The sequence below is a fragment of the Magnolia sinica genome, chromosome 1 (genome assembly GCF_029962835.1).
Source record: "Magnolia sinica isolate HGM2019 chromosome 1, MsV1, whole genome shotgun sequence".
Lineage (NCBI taxonomy): Eukaryota > Viridiplantae > Streptophyta > Magnoliopsida > Magnoliales > Magnoliaceae > Magnolia > Magnolia sinica.
In genome coordinates this window covers 70,438,982-70,450,040 of record NC_080573.1, presented here as the reverse complement: position 1 = coordinate 70,450,040, position 11,059 = coordinate 70,438,982, and the positions used below count along the sequence as shown (strand labels likewise).

Genomic DNA, 11,059 nt, shown 5'->3' with positions numbered 1-11,059 from the left:
ACTTTACGAGATTATTTATAACCGGCAGGGGTGAGCACGCCCTCATGCATGGTTTTTTTAGAGAATATGGGACACGTGGATATCAAGCCAAGGGTGATCCAACTCCTTCCAAAATTTCATGGCCTTGAGTCAGAAAATCCATATTTACATTTGAAAGAGTTTGATGAGATCATAGTCACTCTATACTTTCCTAACGTGTCTAATGACACGGTCAGGTTGAAAATCTTTCCCTTTTCTTTGAAAAAGAAAGCTAAGATATGGTTGCATTCACTACATCTTCGATCTATTGGTAGATGGAATGACATGACAAGGGAGTTCATAAAGAAAATTTTCCCATACCATAAGACGAACACCCTCAAAAAGTCGATCATGAACTTCGCCTAAAGGGAAGATGAAACATTCTTCCAATGTTGGGAGCGGTTCAAGGATCTTGTCAATTCATGCTCACAACATGGTTTTGAAACATGGTGCATCATGAACTTTTTTTTATGATGGACTGACATCTCCCATGCGTCAATTAGTCGAGACAATGTGTAATGGGGAATTTATGAATAAAAGTGTCAATGATGTGTAGGATTACTTTGATAAGCTTGCTAAGAACACACAATCATGGGACATCTCCCCAAAACCAAGCACCATGTCTAGGCCGACTGAATCCAAAGAAATGGGTGGAATGTATCTCCTGAAAGAGGACGATGATATCAGTGCTAAAGTGGTTAATCTTACCAGGAAACTCGAGGCTATGGAATTAAAGAAGGATAAGGCTAAGGAAATTGTTTGTAGTATTAGTGCTTACAACATTCACACAATTGAAAATTGTCCAACAATACCTGCCTTTCAAGAGGAGTTGAATGAGCAATCCAATACCGTGAACAATTACCAAAGACCTTTCAATGGACCTACCTCCATTACATACAATCCTAGTTGGAGAAATCATCCAAACTTCAGTTGAAGGAATGGACAAACCGCTACCCGTCAAGGTTTCTTCAACCAAATTCCAAATCAAGAGAAACCTCAAGAAGAACCGGCTCTAAAACACTTTCAAAAGTAAGTGTTTTTCAATCAGGGTATGCTACAAGCCTTTTAAGACCTTACAAAAGCCATACAAGGACTTGAGGCTAAAAAAGCAATTGGGAATAAGGAGAGCCTTCCAGCTCAACCTCTTCCTAATTCAAAACTACAAGATGAAGTTAGTGACCCAAGATCTTCAAATCAGATGGAGTAAGCTAAATTAATCACCACTCTTAGGAGTAGGAAGACCATTGACAAAACCATTTCGGTTAGGGCTGAAAAGCCTATGGACCCGGAAGAGGACAATAATGATAGACCTAGAATTGCTCCACAAGAATTAGAATCAAAACCTCAAGGGAAGCAGATTGCTCCATTTCCCCAATGGTTGGTTGCACCAAAACCTCTCTCTAACTCTCAGGACATTTTAGAGGTGATGAAATAAGTGAAGGTCAATATTTCTCTACTGGATACGGTTAAACAAATGCCTTCATATGCCAAATTTCTAAAAGACTTATGTACAACCAAAAGACAGCAAAATATTCAAAAGAAAATATTTTTAAGTAAAAAAGTGAATGCTATCCTAAAGCAAGATGTGCCATAGAAATTCAAAGATCCTGGTACCTTGTGTAATCAGGAACTACCAAATTGAGCACACACTTCTTGACTTAGGAGCGATCATAAATCTGATTCCCTACGTGGTCTACAAACAGCTAGGTTTGGGTGAATTAAAACCTACCCTAACCACACTACAACTTGCTGATCGCTCAGTTCGTGTATCGAGAGGGATAATTGAGGATGTGTTGGTCTAGGTTGATAGATTTTACTACCATGTAGATTTTATCATCCTGGATATGGAACCCATCAGTAACATGAGCGCTCAAAATCCTGTCATTCTTGGTCGCACATTCCTAGGCACTTCAAACGCAATCATTAATTGCAAGAATGGAGTCATGAGTATGTCTTTCGGGAATATGACATTGGAGTTGAATATCTTTTTTAACATAGGCAAATGGTTAGAGGATGATGATGATTTCGACGACATTAACATGATTAAATTTTTTGTGAAAGATAGAACACCTTTGACCTTATCCTCTGACCCTCTAGAGACAGTCCTCGCCCACTCCCATGATTTTGATAATGATATGATTAGGGAGATCGGTGCCATGCTTGATACTACGCCAGTACTTAAAGTTAACCAGTGGAGGCCACAATTTGAAGAGTTGCCTCAAAATGATGAAGTGCCTTTACCGTCTAACCTCAAGCCACTGAAGCTTGACCTAAAACCTTTTCCCTTTGATTTGAAATATGTCTATTTAGGCCAATATGAGACATACCTGGTGGTGATTTCTTCCCACCTTGAGCAAGAACAGGAGAATATACTCATATCCACTCTCATTGAGCATAAGGGAGGCCTAGGATGGATGATTGCAAACCTCAAGGGAATTGACCCTTCGATTTGTACTCACTGCATTTATCTTGAGGATAATGCGAAGACTTCTTGTCAATCACAACGTAGACTAAATCCAAACATGAAGGAAGTGGTTAAGGCTGAGGTTCTTAAACTATTGGATGTGGGTATCATATACCCTATATCCGATAGTCAATGGGTGAGTCGAACTCAGGTGGTTCCCAAGAAGTCCAGAATCACCATCGTAACCAATGCCAACAGTGAACTCGTGCCAACTAGAGTCACTACTAGTTGGAGAATGTGTATTGACTACAGGAAGTTGAATACCATCATGAGGAAGGACCACTTTCCTTTGCCCTTCATCGATCAAATTTTAGAAAGGCTAGCTGGTCATTCCTATTACTGTTTCCTTGATAAATATTCAGGCTACAACCACATAAAGATAGCCCTTGAAGATCAGGAAAAAATCACATTTACATGTCCTTACAGCACCTTTGTTTACCGAATGATGTCATTCAGACTATGTAATGCCCCTGCTACTTTTCAACAATGCATGATGAGTATTTTTTCTAACATGGTGGGGCAGTATCTAGAGGTCTTCATGGATGACTTATTTATCTTTGGTCCATCTTTCAGTGATTGCTTAAAAATCTTAAATGTGTGCTGAAAAGATGTGAAGAAAATAATTTGGTACTCAATTGGGAGAAGTGTCATTTCAAGGTTCGTAAGGGAATTATCCTTGGACATATCATCTTATCCAAAGGAATTGGGGTAGATAAGGCTAAAATTGAATAGTACGAGCTAGGATACGAGACGTGCGATCCTTCCTAGGACGCACCGAGTTTTACAGAAGATTCATAAAGAACTTTAGTGTAAGACCCGTATCCTAGCCCGTACTATTCTGTAGGCTTCCACGGTCCTCCAGGTCAAATTCTAGTGACCCGTGATCTGTTATAGGCATTTGCACATGATACAGAGTCGTGTCCCGTATATCAAAGTCGGGTCGATCCGAGACTTGTATCCTTGCGACCACGTCGTCTCCGTGGTTTCGACGCTACGTCTTGCGCGCCGATGCGATACCCTGGCCAGGAGATGTGAGCCCGCTTCTATTTCGAGAAAATGCCGTGCATTTTCAATCTCAAGAGAACATGTCAAATCAATCAATCAATCCCATCAATTAAGTACACATCACTCACATGTCAAGTACATGCCCCATCCCCAAGCAACCCTTAAAGTTAACTCTCTCTCTCTCTCCACCCATCAAGTACACCCATCACGCCCCATCACTCACCCATCCCTCTCTCTCTTACACCTCTCTCTCTCATCTCTCTCTCATTACTCCCAAGCAACCCCATGAGAGTCAAACGTCCAAGTTTCCATGAGAGAAGCTAGTGTGGTCGACCTTCCTACCTCCCATCTCCACCATCCAAAGTCCATCTCAATCGTTAAAATCCACCCCTTGGAGCTCTAGATCATGTTGGCGGAAGAAGGAAGAGGAGATCGACGGTGGGTGATCTTTATTTTACTTTTTTGTGATTTAAGGGCCCACATATGGTGGGACCCATCTTGATGTATGCATTGTATAGGGAGGGCCCATAGTGGCGGGGTTCCTCTATTATATCGTCTCTCTCTCCCTCACTCCTTTGGTAATGATGAGGTCATATGGCCCACCCAGATGGACCCCACCTCGATGTATATACACCAAATCCTCACTGTCCACTTGGAGAGACCATGGGCCAGATGGGACAGGTGTACCATCCAGCCTACTGTCCGGCAGCAGGCTTGGATGCAAGGAAAAACACAAAACATCGGCTTGGTCCTGTGGAACCCACCACGATTTATGTGTTTCATTTGTGCATGTGGGGTGGCCACGTGTGAACTCCACCTTGATGTGCTTCCTCCACCGTCCAGACCTTGGATGGTGGATCCCATGTGATGTATGTATGTCATGGTCCGGACGGTGGGGCCCCTACCTAATGTATCTGTTGTATCCTCACCGTCCACGTGGATGGTTGGATCAACCATGTAGCATGTGTGGTACAATCCACACCGTCCAGCTGTAGGGATGGTGGGACCCTCATGTGATACAAGAGTCTTGCATCCACACCGTCCAGACCATTGGACAGCGGTGCTGGATGCTGGACGTTAAATAAAATAAAATAATAATATATATGAATATATATATATATACATATCATAATATAATATATATATTCTATATACATATAAAATGTATATCTAGTGGGCCCCACGTGGGACCCACCTACCTTGGGATCATCCACACCATCCATTGTTTGGGATGGTGGGGACCCACCCTACACGTGGGGCCTACCTTGATAAGGGGATCGGATTGGCTGGTCCACCGCACATTAGCTATATAGCTGCTGCATTGACGCTATCAAGTACCGTGGGTCCCACATGATATGTGTTTTATCTATACCCTCCAGTTGTTTGGACGTTACTGGACGAATGTCCAGCAGCTGTGGGACTCACCGTTGTATATGTATTCTCCCAGCCATCCATCCAGTGGACGTGGACCCCACCATGGCATCGTGTGGGGCCACCTTGATTTGATGTGTTAGATCCACTGTCCAGATGGCTGGATGGTGGGCCACACATGATATATGTATTGTATCCTTGCTGCATAGCAGCTGTGGGACCCACACATGTGTGGACTCCACATGATGCATGTGTTCATCCATGCTCTCCACCGTCCAGATATGGATGGTGGGACCCTTATGATGTATGTGTTTTAATCAAGCCATCCGTCGAGGGCCTGGATATGAGGCCATCATGATGTATGTGTTCTTTATTCGCATAGTCTGTTTGCTAGATGGATGGGGCCCACCTTGAGTATGTGTTATATATTTGCACCATCTGTCCAGACGGGCTGGATGTGGGGCCACCATGTTGTACGTGTTTCATCTATGTCATTCACTTGTGCAACCCATTGTGATATAATTTCTGGGCCATGCGTTGAGGATCATTGTGATGTATTTCTGACCCATTTGGTAAGGTCCATTGTGATGTATATTCGGCCCATGTGAGCAGCCCATAGTGGTGTGTGTTAGGCCCATGTGATGAGGCCTATAGTGATGTGTATTAGGCCAATGTGATGCGGCCCATAGTGATGTGCATTAGGCTCATATGAGGAGGACTAATGTGATATTAAGGTCCATGCAATGCGGCCCGCTTGATGTATGAGACCCTTGTGTAAGGCCCATTGAGACTTATATGTGGCTCATTGTGATTGTATGAGGCCTATTGTGATGTATTGGAGGCTCATGGGTTGTGGCCCAGTGGGATGTATATTGGCCCATATGATGAGGCTCAACATGTTGTATATGAGACCCATGTGATGCAGCCCAAGTGATGTATATTAGGCCTTTGTATGAGGTCATGGGCCCACTATATGTTAGGTTCTATGTGAGTCAGTCCTTAGGGGCAATTTTGGTTAAATGTCCACATTGTGACCTTCCCTTAAGCCTTATTAGGCCCATTCCCACCGATTCCGATTATCGAGGGCGATTTCAATTGTCGAGGCCGATTGTCGAAGCCGATACTGATTATTGAGGCTGATTGTCGAGGCCGATTGTCGAAGCCGATGCTGATTATTGAGGCTGATTGTCGAGGCCGATTATCGATTCCGATTATCAAGGCCGATTCCGATAGTCGAGGCCGATTCTCGGGGCTGATTCCGATTATCGAGGCCGATTCCCATTGTCGAAGTCGATTATCGAGGCCAATTTCGATTACGAGTATGTGACAACATTGCATCATGATACCTACACCTTGGAGCCCACCTTGTGTATATATTGGGCCCCATAAGGAAGTCCAGTTTATTGTGCGATAGAGAAGGTAAGGAATCCCACTTATTGCACTTAGACTCGAATCTGCCCTCGGTGGGGGATATTATGACGCTCCATCACTGTGATCACATGTAGGCAGCCGCACGTGGGCGGACACTGAGTGGGCAGGGCATGAGGACCTGAGTGAGCTACCAGTGATTAGCAGGCTATTATGCTGGCAGGCTACTCTGCACACAGTGAAGGCAGAACTTTGTCCCACATCGAAAGCATCGTCTGATGTTGTGGTGGTAATAAGTTGGATTCTTTCCTTAACTATGGTGATGCGTTTTAAATCAATGAGCTTATCTTGATATTTGGACTAGATCCGCCGTCCTTCTATGAACCCCCATCATTCGTATGCATGTTATGATGGATGATTGATTAAAGAAGATGCCATTAGGCTGGGATGTTTATGGGACTCCTTATGAGAATGGAGTTATCCCCACATGATTGCGTGATACGCGCAGGTTCGATGTATGGCCTAGATGAGGTTGATGGTATTCGTGGCTCTTCAGGATTTGCATATTGCATTGCATCATCGACATCCACAGTATATGATATTTGGCTCTCTATGATTCCGCATTTGCATAGTTGATCCGCATTGCATATTCTGATATTGAATGATTTATAGACTTACCAGTATGTTTCCGCTTACTCTGATATCGTGTGATTTATGGCATTGTATTGCATACTTGGCACTTATCTTGTGCACACACTTGTGCCACCCTCTAAGCTTTGTATAAACTCATACACAATAGATGCGTGCAGGTGGCGTTAGGTCACAGTAGTGTTGAGCTTGAAGCATGCAGCCATCTTCTGGAGCTTTGATTTTGACATATGTATTTCCCTTTTTGTATTGTATTCAAATGTTTATATTAGTGAATATGTGATGATGATGTTGCCTTTGTGATTTGGGTAAACTTGTGGTTATGCTTCTTATGAGACAAATGTACGTTGAAAAATTCTCCTTGTAGCATCCCAGGATCAGAATCTGGCATATAGGCGCTGGGAGCCGAGAATGGGGTACTATGGAGGCTTTCGGCACCGGATTCAGCAATCAGGAATTTTGTGAGCCTGATTTTCGAGTTTGGGGCGTGACAGAAGTTAGTATCAGAGCATAACTTGGGAATACCTGAGGATAACATCACATATCTGCTGATAGCTACCCTGCACTCTATGATTGTTAAGAACTTTGAATGGTTAGATCCCCGAGTTCGAATAACTTAGAGATTTTCTGACATGGCTCCCTACCGCTGAGATTATGAGGCTACATAGTATTCTAGTTTCGGTCATTTCTGATCCAAAATCTGAGGATCAGTGGGATTATCATAGCGTTGATGAGGCATCCTGAGGATGCGAGGTTCAAATTAAAGAGTGCTATTTGTTTATAGAATAATTATGCCTTCTATGGTATTGATTAGTATATGTATAAGTCGATGCTTCATTTTTCCTTATCTGTTCTGTAAATTTTGAGGATGAAATTTTTATTAAGTGGGGAGAGCTATAAGACCTGTTTCCTAACATGTACCATTCCGTAGGCCTCCGAGGTCCTCCCGGTCGAATTTCGGGGACCCGCGATCTATTAACGACATTTGTGCACGATTCGGAGTCGTGTCCTATATATCGGAGTCTGCTCGACCTGAGACTTGTATCCATGCGACCGCGTCGTCGCCACGGTTTCGATGCCACGTCTCGCACGCCAATGCGATACCCTGGCCAGGAGATGTGGGCCCGCATCTATTTCAAGAAAACACCATGCATTTGCAATCCCAAGAGAACATGTCAAATCAATCAATCAACCCCATCAATCAAGTACACATCACCTCACATGTCAAGTACATGCCCCATTCCCAAGCAACCCCTAAAGTCAACTCTATCTCTCCAACCATCAAGTACACTCATCACACCCCATCACTCACCCATCCCTCTCTCTCTCTCTCTCTTACAACTCTCTCTCTCATCTCTCTCTCAGTACTCCCAAGCAACCCCATGAGAGTCTAACGTCCAAGCTTCCATGAGAGAAGTTAGTGTGGCCCACCTTCCTACCTCCCATCTCCACCATCCAAAGTCCATCTCAACCATTAAAATTCACCCCTTGGAGCTCTAGATCGTGTTGGCGGAAGAAGAAAGAGGAGATCGACGGTGGGTGATCTTTATTTTACTTTTTTTTGTCATTTAAGGGCCCACATATGGTGCGACCCATCTTGATGTATGCATTGTATAGGGAGGTCCCATAGTGGCGGGGTCCCTCTACTATGTTGTCTCTCTCTCTCTCTCTCTCTCTCTCTCTCTCTCTCTCTCTCTCTCTCTCTCTGTCACTCCTTTGGTGATGATGAGGCTGTGGGGCCCACCCGAATGGACCCCACCTCGATGTATGTACACCACATCCTCGCCGTCCACTCGGAGAGACGATGGGCAAGATGGGCCAGGTGTACCGTCCAGCCTGTTGTCCAGCAGCAGGCCTGGATGCAAGGAAAAACACAAAACATCGGCTTGGTCCTGTGGACCCCACCATGATTTATGTGTTTCATTTGTGCATGTGGGGTGGCCACTTGTGGACTCCACCTTGATGTGCTGCCTCCACCATCCAACCTTGGATGGTGGATCCCATGTGATGTATGTGCGTCATGGTCCGGACAGTGGGGCCCCTGCCTAATGTATGTGTTGTATCCTCACCGTCCACGTGGACGGTGGGATCAACCATGTAGCATATGTGGTGCAATCCACACCATCTAACTGTAGGGACAGTGGGACACTCATGTGATACAAGAGTCTTGCATCCACACCGTTCAGACCATTGGACGGTGGTGCTGGACGCTGGATGTTAAATAAAATAAAATAATAATATATATGAATATATATATATATACATATCATAATATAATATATATATATATATATATTCTATATACATATGAGATGTATATCTGGTGGGCCTCACGTGGGACCCACCTACCTTGGGATCATCCACACCACCCATTGTTTGGGACGATGGGGACCCACCCTACACGTGGGGCCTACCTTGATAAGGGGATCGGATTGGCTGGTCCACCCCACATTAGCTATATAGTTGCTGCAATTGACGCCATCAAGCAATGTAGGTCCCACATGATATGCGTTTTATCGATACTGTCCAGCTGTTTGGATGCTACTGGACCAACATCCAGCAGCTGTGGGACTCACCATTGTATATGTATTCTCCCAGCCGTCTATCTAGTGTACGTGGACCCCACCATGGAAATGTGTGGGGCCACCTTGATCTGATGTGTTGGATCCACTGTCCAGATGGCTGGACGGTGGGCCACACATGATATATGTATTGTATCCTTGCTACACAGCAGCCGTGGGAGCCACACATGTGTGGACTCCACATGATGCATGTGTTCATCCATGCTCTCCACCATCCAGATATGGATGGTGGGACCCTTAAGATGTATGTGTTTTAATCAAGTCATCCGTCAAGGGCTTGGATGTGAGGCCATCACGATGTATGTGTTCTTTATCTGCATAGTCCGTATGCTGGATGGATGGGGCCCACCTTGTAGTATGTGTTATATATTTGTACCATCCATCTGGACGGGCTGGATGTGGGCCCACCTTGTAGTATGTGTTATATATTTACACCATCCGTCCAGACGGGCTAGATGTGGGCCCACCATGTTATACGTGTTTCATCTATGCCATCCACTTGTGTAGCCCATTGTGATATAATTTTTGGGTCATGCGTTGAGGATCATTGTGATGTATTTCCGACCCATTTGGTAAGGTCCATTGTGATGTATATTCGGCCCATGTGAGCGGCCCATAGTGGTGTGCGTTAGGCCCATATGATGAGGCCCATAGTGATGTGTATTAGGCCAACGTGATGCGGCCCATAGTGATGTGCATTAGGCCCATATGACGAGGCCCGATGTGATGTATAAGGCCCATGCAATGCGGCCCGCTTGATGTATGAGACCCTTGTGTAAGGCTTATTGAGACTTGTATGTGGCTCATTATGATTGTATGAGGCCCATTGTGATGTATTGGAGGCCCATGGGTTATGGCCCAATGTGATGTATATTGGCCCATATGATGAAGCCCGACGTGTTGTATATGAGACCCATGTGATGCGGCCCAAGTGATGTATATTAGGCTCTTGTATGAGGCCATGGGCCCACTATATGTTAGGCTCTATGTGTAAGACCCGTGTCCTAATCCGTACCATTCTGTTAGCTTCCGCGGTCCTTCCGGTCAAATTTCGGCAACCTTCGCACCGTATTCGGTGTTTGCGCACGATCCTAAGCCAGGTCCCGCGCACCAACGTCGGCTCGATCTGAAACTTATGTCTTGACGATCGCGTCGTCGCCGCGGTTCCAACGCCGTGACTTGCGCACCGAACCGATACCCAGGTAAGAAGATGCCGATCAGCGTTTATTCCGAAGAAACACCGCGCGTTGCGGATTTCAAGGGAATCTCTACACAATTAGTCCCACTAATTAACCATAAATGCAACCATACCTCAAAGTACTTCACCCATTCCCTCTTTTTCCAAAAGTCCACCATCTTTCCACCTCACCATTCCTCTTTTCTCATTTTCAACCTCAACCATCCCTCTTCTCCACCAATTTCAAACTAAACCATACCTCTCATCACTTCTTTCTTACAACCATCACTCCACCCATCCCTCCACCCATTATTTCTATCTCTCCCTCTCATTCTCTAGCAAATTTTCCAAATCCCATGAGAAATTTCACTCATCCAACACTCCTCTCTCTCAACTTCAAGTGTGGCCCACCCTCTCATCTCCAAT

The 11,059-nt window shown here is 44.8% G+C and overlaps 1 non-coding gene across 1 annotated transcript; it reads right to left on the bottom strand.

Moving 5' to 3' along the window:
- Window positions 1-351: 351 nt before the first annotated feature.
- On the bottom strand, window positions 352-458 carry LOC131223122 (small nucleolar RNA R71). The gene has a single exon (XR_009160300.1). It is a non-coding gene; the product is annotated as a small nucleolar RNA R71 (small nucleolar RNA).
- Window positions 459-11,059: the final 10,601 nt, after the last annotated feature.